Genomic DNA, 10,283 nt, shown 5'->3' with positions numbered 1-10,283 from the left:
TCCAACATTGAACTATCCAGACTCCGGATAATTGCAGTTCTAAATGGAATCTGGATCAACCTGGCAGAGATTAAGGGAAGGATGTGTGAATTTCACAAAACCACCTCGAGCAACTTGTAGACTGCAGCCTCTGGATAGATATCTTACCCTGTTCATTGTTGGTTGTATTAAACAAATGAGATTAATGACACATTAAAGGAGTGCAATGCCAGTAGCCTAGTGGGGATAAAAAAAAAATCTAGTTTGTTTTCAATATACATATAACTTCAGAAAGCATCTTAACCAAGATTGAGCGAATGATCACTCTTAGTTTATATTCTTAACTCATATTCTTACAAATAAGCTTCATAGAGTGTCTATATTTGCCATGAATATAGGGATAGGTGGCATCCCTGCTTTTTGACTCTTAGTATATTTGTTTATCCTCTCCTATTTACTTTTCTTCAATTTGGCTAACTTTGCAATAATAATGGTGAATTTTACCTGCATTTTGCATTTTTATTTCCTTTATCTCCTGTTTAGGAAAAAGTTGAGTTTATTATCACAGATTACAAATTCTATCCTATGATCTGAATTATGCATATGGACATGTTTCCTTTAGCTAGTAGAGTGTTGACAATTAAGAAAAAAGTCTTCAGGCAGGTCATGCATTCTCAAATTTTTTAGAGCCTGCAACAACTCCCTTTTGTGTTAGCCCAGCTACAGCCTATATTTACACAGCCTTCCTGGCCCCAGAGGCATTTAAGTTTTAAACCTCTGCTTTATATGCACAGAGTGGTATGGATAGGAAAGTATGCACTGGAAAGGTAAATGAGTTTTCATGTATTTGCATCTGGAAATCAGTTTTACATAGTGCCAAACTGAGCATCTGACAAACTGCATTTTAAAAGATAGGTGTGCCTGGGTGGCTCAGTTGGCTAAACATTGGACTTCAGGTCATGATCTTGTGGTTCATGGGTTCAAGCCCCCTGTCAAGCTTTGTGCTGACAGCTCAGAGCCCAAAGCCTGCTTTGGATTCTGTGTGTGTGTGTCTCTCTCTGCCCCTACCCTGTTCCCCCTCTGTCTCTCTTTGTCTCTCAAAAATCAATAAACATTAAAAAAATTTTTTTTAATAGAGTCAAGGGGCAGCTGAGTGGCTCAGTCACTTCAGTGTCTGACTCTTGATTCTGGCTCAAGTTATATTCCCAGGTTATGGGATCAAATTCTGCATTGGGCTCTGCACTTAGCATGGAGACTGCTTAGGATTCTATCTCTCTCTCATTCTGCCCCTCTCCCCTGCTTGTGCACACTCTCTTTCTAAAATAATTTTTTTTTAAAAAAGTTAAAATTGTGTTGGTGTTAAGTAGGAAAATGTCCTATACTTACATAAAGCTTTGTTATAGAAATTTTGTCTCTAATATATTGACAAACTGATTAATTTATCTTTTTCCACCCTTTGCTTTCATGTTATAAGAGTAATTCGTTTTCATTTAGTGAATTTTAAAAATGCAGAAAAGAGTGGAGATCTAGCAGAATTCACTTTTAAACACGTCATATAGAAGTAACCAATGTGGGCGCGCCTGGGTGGCTCAGTCAGTTAAGCATCTGACTTACACTCAGGTCATGATCTCCTAGCTCGTGAGTTCGAGCCCAGCATAGGGCTCTGTGCTGACAGTTCAGAGCCTGGAGCCTGCTTCTGATTCTGTGTCTTCCCCTCTCTCTGCACCTCCCACACTCATGCTCTGTCTCTCTCTGTCTCTCAATAATTAATAAACATTAAACAATTTTTTTAAAAGTGAGGGAAGAGTTAGGAGGTGAAGTGGGCAGGGAATAGCTATCTGCATAGGTTATAAGTTGTCCAGCTGTAAGTTCATTGGAATAGCAGACCGGAGAAGTATTTGAGGCCAAAACCCTACCAGGTTTTAAAACAAAACAACAAAAACATGACCATGTTAACAAAAGCATTCATTTACTTGAAAAGACAAAAGATCTAAAAAAAAAAAAATCAATTCATGGATAAATATGTGCTCCTACGCAGATTTTTGTTAAATGGGCACATCTCTGGTGGCTTTTGGCACCTGTGACCCATCAGTGGAAAAAATGCTGTTTTGTTTGTAGTTTACATCTTTCATTTGTCTTAGAGGAATTTTGACATGTTGTAGTTTTTTTGTGCCAAATTTAGTGGATCTTTCAGTTCCATTTTCTTTATTGCCTGTCTATCACAAAATGGACACATGGATTAAATATTTCTGAAAATAAACTGTAAATTGAAAAAATAAAACTACAAGTGAACTATATCAATGAAAGAGCTGTCATTTTTATTCTAAAATTCCTCAATAACCAGAATATGAGAGAAAAATAGCAGCAGTGTAGTCAGAGCTATAAAGAAGTTGGTAAAGCATTCAGTATTATGAAGATTATATATATATGCATACATACATACACATACATACATGTGCACTCACAGAAACCAGCCTCATTCTGAGGCATATTTGCCCTGAGATGTTTGTGGATTCTTTAGTACATTTGCTTAAAATAAATCTACATAAATGTTTATAATATGTTTACAATTTTGATTTATAATAGTTACTTTTATCTTTGCTATCTATACAAGGTCTGAAACTTTAAACCTTTTCTCTTGAAACTGTAGTGCCCAAAATAGGGTCTGGAACATACTAAGCATTTACTATTTATTATTGACTGAATGAATACTACACATGGGAACAAAAATTGATATTTTATACAACCATATTAATCTTTAAGATAGAAATGAACATATCTATATGTATGTATACACATACAAAATAATTGTTAACAGCACCTGTCAATGTGAGATGCATAATCTACTAATATTATATAAACTGAACCAAATCAGCCTCACAGCCTGAATAATTCTATCTAGATATCAAGAATCATATATGCCATTTGCATTTATCTGGTCTGACTCTGCTAGTATTTATATCCTGGTAGAGTACCTCCAGACCCTAAAACTTAATTGCTGTGAAGCCAGAACATTACAGCAGCTGGAAAAAGGGCATGTGGCTCTAGGAATTAGATTGGCACATGGTGGGTGAGGAGATGGGATTATAAAAGCTTCCTTTAAGGGAGACTGGAATGAGAGGGTTTCGCCACAGTATTGGGAAAATTGAAGGACAAGAATCAGGTGAGATATCTACTGGTAAAGGAAAAGACTTCAGATGTTCACTTGACCAGACATAGTTCTAGAAGCTTGCTCATCAGCACCCTCACCACATGAGAGCTGTATTTTCCCTGAAAAATAAGAACAGGCAGAAATATTATTCCATAGCCCTCCTTTATTTAATTTAAATTCCTTTTATATCTCTCTAATTTTCCAAAATCATTTTCCAAAATCATTTTCCAAAATCACTTTCCATCTCTTTATTTTAAAACAGATCCATTTTTTTTCCACTAAAGCTAACAGAAACTTTCTTTAGAAAGAAAGCATGTGGGTGCTTTCTAAGTGTCTTTAGATAGTTTTTGTAAAGGCTTTTTCAACAGCAGTAAAATAGAATATTTCCTTTTGTTCCTAAAGAAAGCTTTTGCTATTAATATATTTTATATTCATTAGTAATATATAAAATGGCAGCATTTTTTATTTATGAAAAATTCTAGTTGTAGCTTCAAGTTAGAAATAAAATTCTATTTTAACTTATAAAAGTAATCAAGTTTCAAAGAGCTTAGCAAATCATGAATAACATTAGGATGTCACACACTGAATTCCTAAAGAAAAGTCTAAAGCTTGAAGCCAGTTTTTCTCTCTCCTTGAGAAACACTGATTAAAGCTGACAGATTTTTACCTCCAGAGAGTAGAGTTCAATGTTGCATGGTCTGTGTCAACCAATTAAAAGTAAACTGTAAATCCACTTATTCACCAATAACAAGTTTTAATTGTACTAGCTGCTAATAGTTTGTTTTTGAATAAAAGAGCATGATTTCTGTCCTTGATTTAGCAGAGATGACAGATGACAAGCAAGAACAGTAAATTAATATTTACAAATGAGATACTAAAAGTTTTTAAGAGGGTGACAATTAAGTTTGTCTTCTGTTAGGAATTATGTTTACATCAATTCACTGCAACAAATATGAGTGCTTTGATATACACAAGGCTCTAGGAGACCTAAAGAGGCAAAGAAGGGTAACAAACAGTGCCCACAGGGAGACTGATTAGTGTCTATACATATTTAGAACTGTGTTTGAGCTCTGTGGTTTGTGGAAATTTGTGTTACATTCTGTTTTTCATATTCAAATTTCATATTCATTCAAATTTATATTATTAGGTTCCTCTGCTGAGTTTATAACTCATAATGAAGAAATATGCCTTTAAAAAGCTATAACAAATCTTAATTGTGTTTTGATAATTGTTTATAAGTTGACAACCTTGTGTTTATTGATTTCATTGTATTTGGTGAATGAGGAAGTTGAACAACTGTTTTCTGAATTAAGCAAAAGAAGAAACTAACACATCTACCTTGGGATATAAGTATTTTGCCATATGTAATGATTCCGATGAAACCCTAGTTAAGCCCTAGGAAATGTTCTATGGTTTCTTATATTTTTTCCAAGCCATGAGATTCTGTGCACTTATATGAATGGTGATGGTAATGCTGAAATGGTAGGTTTTAAATTTTAATTTAGGGAATGTGGTTTTCATTGGCTTAAAACCGAACTTATCAAACTCAACACCTAAAAAACAACCTAGTTAAGGAGTGGGACATGAATAGATAAGAATAAGAGAAGACATGAATAGATATTTTTCCAAAGAAGACATACAGATGGCCAACAGATACATGAAAAGATGCTCATCGTCACTCATCATCAGGGAAATACAAATCAAAACCACAGTGAGATAACACCTCACGCCTGTCAGAATGCCTAAAGTTAACAACACAGGAAACAATTGTTGGTGAGGATGCTGAGAAAAGGAAACCCCCTTACACTGTTGGTGGGGATGCAAACTGGTGTAGCTACTCTGGAAAACAGTATGGAGTTTCTGAGAAAGTTAAAAATAAACCTACTCTATGAGCCAGCAATTGCACTACTAGATATTTATCCAGAGGATACAAAAATACTGATTTGAAGAGACACTTGTATCCTGGTATTTACAGCAGCATTATGAAGAATAACCAATGTATAGGAACAGCCCAAATGTCCATCAACTGCCTTTTTTTCATCAAAAAGAATGAAATCTTGCTATTTGCAATGACATGAATGGAACTAGAGTGTATTATGCTAAGAGAAACAAGTCAGCAGGAGAAAGACAAATACCATATGATTTCACTAATATGTGGAATTTAAGAAATAAAGCAGATGAACATGAAGAGACGGTGGCAAACCATAATAGAGACTTGTAACTATAGAGAGCACACTGAGGGTTGATGGAGGGAGGCGGGCTGGGGATTGGCTAAATGGGTGATGTGTGTTAAGGGGGGCACTTGACATGAGCAGTGGGTGTTATACGTAAGTTGATGAATTTCTAAATTCTACTCCTCAAGCTGATATTACACTATATGTTAACTAACTGAAATTTAAATAAAAACTTGAAAGAAAATGAATAATTTTTTTCTGAAAAGAAAAAGAAAAGAGAAAAAAAAAGATTTTGCACCTGAATCACAGAGCATTCTTTAATATGGACCCTCCGCACTACTAGGCTTTGAAGAAAAATGTAAGGATCACAACTGTGAACTCTAACACTCTTCATCCTTAGTTTCAAGTAAACGTTTAACCACATATTACATTGCTTTGTCATCTCCTCAATTAAGCAAGTATGCCCTTAAATTCGCAGCTTCAGTGGATTTAACAAACTACACAAAGGAAAGAATAACTGGAGGTAGACACTTTCCAACAGACGAAGAGCAAACAATGTCACCTGCCAGAAAAGATGGATGTAGCAAGTCAATCACCTCAGGAGCACATTTCTTATGCTCTTATTCCCTGTTGTTCAGTACTCTCTCTGGTAGGGACTGAAAAAAATCCTAAAAATACTTGCTTATAGGAATTAAATGGTAAACCTACAGAGTGAAATGATACAGAAGAAAATGTCAATTTAATAATTTGGAAAACTACAGCTTTTTATAAAATGGATTTGTAATTTTTTTAAATTGGTTAAAAAAAGTAGTGACTCCTTTGTGGATATGCTTCTCATAGGTAGTTTGCTTGAGGGTTTGCAGTGAAATGTTTGAATAATGCTTCTTCCCTTTCCAGAAAAAAATCTGCTTGGGGGAAATGATGTTCTTTTGAGGAATATTTGTGAATTTGATGTAACTTACACCTGTTTTCCAATTAATCTATAATTCTATCTGCTCACCAACATTGTCTATTTCCATGTTTGCAGTCCTTTGTTTTTTTCAGCAGAAATGCCTTCTCTGAGACACCACTACAAAATATTTCCAGAACTTCAGGGCTCACTCCACATGCATGTGTTGTACTGTGATATTTCCAGTGTGAGACATAATGACGTTTTTGCTATGGAGAGCTGCCTTTTATGTGAATAATTTTCAGTGTTACTAGGTGAGGCCTCAACCTGAAAATATGTATCTATTTTTCTAATTCAAAAATATTTCATTGATTCTTTGTTAGAACACTGAAGAGAATGCAAATTTATTAACAGTTAAACACCATAAAAGACCATCACTGATTAGGGAATGCTATTTGAGGATCCTGTCTGGTCTATTTAAAATTCTGTTGCAACTGCAGTTAATACCTGTTGAATAATTATTTTTGGTGCCAGATATTGCAAAGTAGCTTCACATAACACCCTTTTCATATGCTTATTGTAAAAAATGAGCAAGTAGGAGCTTAGGCAAAGTCCCTTCCTAATGTTTTAGAGCTGCAGCAGGTGGTTCCCCTGATCATACCGTATCGGTGATGTCAAACAACTAATGGGTGTGTAACATAGGTATACCCACTTGGAAAGTAATTTAGTTTTATCTACTAAGTTTGAAGATTTGCTGTCTCTATGAAACAGAAGTAATATGTCTAGATACAAATGAAAAAGAAATGAACTCACACATGCAGCATGAGACATACTGTTACTATTATAATAGCTTTGAGAGGAAGATAAGAAGGGAATATATCTGTGTTTCAGTCTGGCTTCAGCTTCTTTGAGCCTTTATTTATAAGAATGCTCTCCGAGAGAGTTTGTAGGTAAAATCACAAGTGATGACTCAAAAACATGGGCCGTGGAATGGTTAGAACTTTAACATGGAGCTTATATACTTACTTAAGGAATGAAATTTTTGCAAATTTTAGAAGCCATAAATCAGAACAAGGGCTTAAATGATTGAAAGTTCAAGTGGTAAAAATGTGTCATCTAATCTTTTTCAATTTTATGTGATTGATCATCTGTATGCACTCACATGGATTGAAAATAATACTTGCTAAGGAGCAGTGCTTTGGACAGCTAGTAAGCAATTTTTTTTCTTTTGTAAGATTATTTACAAAAATAAGTTTATGTAGTATACTGATGGAGTCTAATACTAAGTTCTATTAAAATATTTTGAAAAAGGACTTAACATTTAAGGTGACATAACCTGAATTTCATTTCAATTTTGTGTTGGTTATTCAATATAATCCAGTACATAGTTTTTCTATCCATATTTATTGAACTGCAACAAAAAGTAAAAATGTACCCAGTACCTTTCTCTCTCTTCACTTCCCAATACCTCAGGTTGTATGTTGCAAATGCATTGTTTACATCAAATATGACACTGTTCCTCCATCTGTGGATGAAGTGCATAATATAGCTTAAATAAATCAGTGTATTAGATCAAATACACTCTTTGATCTAATAAGTCCAATATGAATAATATTACAGGACTTTTAGTAGGAATTATAGGAAACAGGTCTTTTCTCTGGACAGTATTTTGTATACCTGTGAGGACAAGAAATGCTTTGTTTATGTTAGTCTTATATTCTAAGGATGAATCTGACTTATGAAGAAGACAGATCCTAAGGAATAACATAGAAATCCACACATAGATATGGAGTCCTTACAAACTGAATGTTAAACCTGACCTGTCTCTTGACATTGTTCAGTCATTTGAGACAGTAACTTCCCAGTTTTTTGTCTAGTTTAAATTTATATACATTTTGTGATATTTCAATCAAAAGTATATAATTCATATCCTATTTGCTACCAAGAATGGGATTTCACAAGTAACAGGCTCTTGCCTAAATTTTGTTAGGATATGGTAGGTGAGAAATTGAGGATGTTTACTATTTAATTGTTCAACATATACTTAAAGGATTTTTCTTTTACTGTGGACCCTAGGCCATATGCCTACCAATGTTCCAACATTAGGAGAAGTTAGTCAAAAAGACTTCTAATGCTGAAATCACTATCAAAGAAGAGCCAAGGTTGCTTTGCAACTGTTCTCTGAAGGTAGAAATCGAAGGAAAGAATTTTGCTCAAAGTAGCTCTCCTACTTTTGGTCTACAATCAAAATTTAATGCAAGTCTGATAATTCATGTGCTTGAATGGCCACACAAGCTTAATTCCTTACAGTGAGGAAAAAATAGAATTAATAGAGAAATGGGAAATTTGGTAGGAGAAAATATAGGGGACTAAGAAATACATGATTTCACTGGCCTCACTGTAGAGCATTATCTTAAGAATTCCCTTCATGATTAAGTAGCTAACTGCTCACATTGTAGAAATGAAATCAAAATATAGGCTTAGGACCAAGATTGGTATATGCATAATTTACCAACCCAATCATTACTTCAAATTGTTCTGAGAGGCAGACTGTTCTCTTTAAAAGGATCCAGGTGAATAATCATAGCACCAAAGAATAATACCAGCTACTAGGAAAGAGTACCTTCCAATTCCAGTTCTAGGCTCAAGGATTATGATTAAATATGATCTCTAGTTTGATTGCTGGAACATGGAATTGGCCACATATAAGTAGACCAAGAGGTAGCTGAAAATTTAAAAAAGATATGTTTATAAAGAAATCCAAGCCTAGACACTTACAACCTATGTTTTCTCAGTTGTGGGCTTAAGCATCCAAAGTTGAACTAACAGAGTAGGATGTTCAAAAAATAGCTTCAGTAGAATAGCCTCTCCAATGTCAATTGTGGATACTCAGATGGAATAAAATTGGCAGATATTATTGGCAGAATTAGTATCAATGGAAAAAATGGATAAAGAAGACTTTTACCAAAGTTAGAACCAATACTGTCAAATTGGCCATTTAATGATTCTATTCTGTTTCCAGAGCAATAATTGCCTAGCACTTCTGTCTGGGAGGAGATGTCAGGTGATGCACGTCGGTGGTTGCTGTGTGTTGTTTCCCATTTTCTTCATAATGAAATAAGAATTATTATTGGACAATATTAGAGTATATTAAAATTGAATAATACCACTTATTCCTAGCTTACTAGGTTTCAAGAGTTCAGTGCAGAAATCATAGGGCTGTCATCATCCAGAAATCCTGGACTCAGAGCTGGTTGTAATACATTTAAGTCTGGGAGGTAGCCAGTATGTCTCAAGAAAGTGCTTATCCTTGAGTTTATATTTGGGAAGCAGGATGTTGATGGTGGTCATACAGTCAAGGAGGTGAAGCACATCTGCCGCCTTTGCTTGCTGTCCTAGCATCCATCATTCTCTTCCTCTGTCTAACAGATTCCTATCTCCATTGAGATTTGCGAGAAGCTGGCTTCACACAAGACTCCAGAGTTTGAGCAAATCATTGGGTTTACTACTACAGGTGTTGTTGAAACTTTCAAAGACTTAGAGGAGCCTTTAAAACCTTGTCATCTCATTCATAGTGCTTCTTGTGTTTTAGCTCCTTCATTTCTTGTAAATGCTTTAAAATATGTCCTAAGCCAGCTATTTATAGAAATGTTACTTTTTAGCACTCTAGAAAAATCACTTATTAAGGGAGGTCAGATTTATTGTAAAAAGACGAAGATATCATTAAATATATATATTATGTCTTTACTAAATTAAAAGTAGTGATAAATAGCATTACTCTACCTAAATTCAATTATTTTCAGACATCCTTCCTAAATACAACCTCCAAAGCTAAATTCAGGGCAGAAAGAAATATTTAGATCATTTGATCCTTTAAAAGTTCAAAGAGTATGTCTTGTGAAAAACAGTTCTGTAAGGTATTGTTGTGTGAATTTTCTTGTCGCATTCCTTTCAGTGCTGGCTCAGGATTAAAAAAAAATAGCTGTATAATACAGGATTTATGTGCTCAAGAAAAAAATGAAATAGAAATGTTTTTGCAATATTCTCCCTGAGGGGAATTTTTTATTGTTATTTATTGAGTGGTCAGTGA

This window comes from Crocuta crocuta, unplaced genomic scaffold (assembly GCF_008692635.1).
Source record: "Crocuta crocuta isolate KB4526 unplaced genomic scaffold, BGI_CrCroc_1.0 scaffold373, whole genome shotgun sequence".
Classification (NCBI taxonomy): Eukaryota; Metazoa; Chordata; class Mammalia; order Carnivora; family Hyaenidae; genus Crocuta; species Crocuta crocuta.
The sequence above is the reverse complement of the archived record's forward strand: the minus strand, read 5'-3'. Positions refer to the sequence as shown.